Genomic DNA, 2,145 nt, shown 5'->3' on the forward strand with positions numbered 1-2,145 from the left:
CCCAAGTCACATCTCAGCAGAAAAGGACACAGTCTTTTCAGTCTCAGTCCTTTCGTACCCATAAAGGCAGGAGGGCAAAAGGCCAGTCATATCTGCCCAGGGTTAGAGGAAAGGGAAGAAGACTGCAGCAGGCAGCCCATTCCCAGGAACAGAAGTCCTCCACAGCTTCTGCCAAGTCCGCAGCATGACGCTGGGGCCATACAAGCGGACTCAGGTGCGGTGGGGGGGTCATCTCAAGAGTTTCAGCACGCAGTGGGCTCACTCGCAAGTGGACTCCTGGATCCTACACGTAGTATCCCAGGTGTACATTGGAAATTCGAGACGTCTTCCCCTCACAAGTTCCTGAAGTCTGCTTTACCAACGTCTCCCTCCGACAGGGAGGCAGTATTGGAAAAAAATTCACAGGCTGTATTCCCAGCAGGTGATAATCAAAGTACCCCTCCTACAACAAGGGAAGGGGTATTATTCCACACTATATTGTGGTACTGAAGCCAAACGGCTCGGTGAGATCTAAAAGATTTGAACAATTACATACAAGGGTTCAAATCAAGATGGAGTCACTCAGAGCAGTGATAGCGAACCAGGACGATATGGTGTCACTGGATATCAGGGACGCTTACCTACATGTCCAAATTTTGCCCTTCTCACCAAGGGTATCTCAGGTTCGTGGTACAGAACTGTCACTATCAGTTCAGACGCTGCCGTTTGGATTGTCCACGGCACCCCGGGTCTTTACCATGGTAATGGCCGAAATGATGATTCTTCCTAAAAGAAATATGGACGCTTTCCTGATAAGGGCAAGGTCCAGAGAACAGTTGGCGGTCGGAGTAGCACTATCTCAAGTAGTTCTACGACAGCACGAGTGGATTCTAAATATTCCAAAATCGCAGCTTTTTCCGACGACACGTCTAATGTTCCTAGGAATGATTCTGGACACAGTCCAGAAAAGGATGTTTTCTCCCGGAGAAGAAGACCAGGGAGTTATCCGAGCTAGTCAGGAACCTCCTAAAACCAGGAAAAGTATCAGTGCATCATTGCACAAGGGTCCTGTGAAAAATGGTGGTTTCTTACAAAGCGATCCCATTCGGTAGATTTCACGCAAGAACCTTTCAGTGGAATCTGCTGGGAAAATGGTCCGGATCGCATCTTCAGATGCATCAGCGGATAACCCTGTCTCCAAGGACAAGGGTGTTTTCTTCTGCGGTGGCTGCAGAGTGCTCATCTATGAAAGGGCCGCAGATTCGACATTCAGGACTGGGTCCTGGTGACCACGGATGCCAGCCTGAGTGGCTGGGGAGCAGTCACACAAGGAAAAAATTTCCAGGGAGTGTGATCAAGTCTGGAGACTTCTCTCCACATAAATATACTGGAGCTAAGGGCAATTTACAAGGCTCTAAGCTTAGCAAGACCTCTGCTTCAAGGTCAGCCGGTATTGATCCAGTGGGACAACATCACAGCAGTCGCCCACGTAAACAGACAGGGCGGCACATGAAGCAGGAGGGAAATGGCAGAAACTGCAAGGATTCTTCGCTGGGCGAAAAATCATGTGATAACACTCTCAGCAGTGTTAATTCCGGGAGTGGAAAACTGGGAAGCAAACTTCCTCAGCAGGCATAACCTCCACCCGGGAGAGTGGGGACTTCAGCGGGAAGTCTTCCACATGATTGTAAACCGTTGGGAAAAACCAAAGGTGGACATGATGGCGTCCCGCCTGAACAAAAAACTAGACAAATATTGCGCCAGGTCAAGGGACCCTCAGGCAATAGCGGTGGACGCTCTGGTAACACTGTGGGTGTACCAGTCAGGGTATGTGTTCCCTCCTATGCATCTCATACCAAAAGTACTGAGAATCATAAGAAGGAGATGAGTAAGAACAATACTCGTGGTTCCGGATGGGTCAAGAAGGACTTGGTAACCGGAACTTCAAGAGATGCTCACGGAAGAACCGTGGCCTCTACCTTTAAGAAAGGACCTGCTCCAGCAGGGGCCTTGTCTGTTCCAAGACTTACCGCGGCTGCGTTTGACGGCATGGCAGGTGAACGCCAGATCCTGAAAGGGCATTCCAGATGAAGTCATCCCTACCCTGGTCGAAGCCAGGAAGGATGTAACCGCAAAACATTTTCACCGCATTTGGCGAAAATATGT

The sequence above is a fragment of the Pseudophryne corroboree genome, chromosome 3 (genome assembly GCF_028390025.1).
Source record: "Pseudophryne corroboree isolate aPseCor3 chromosome 3, aPseCor3.hap2, whole genome shotgun sequence".
Taxonomy (NCBI): domain Eukaryota; kingdom Metazoa; phylum Chordata; class Amphibia; order Anura; family Myobatrachidae; genus Pseudophryne; species Pseudophryne corroboree.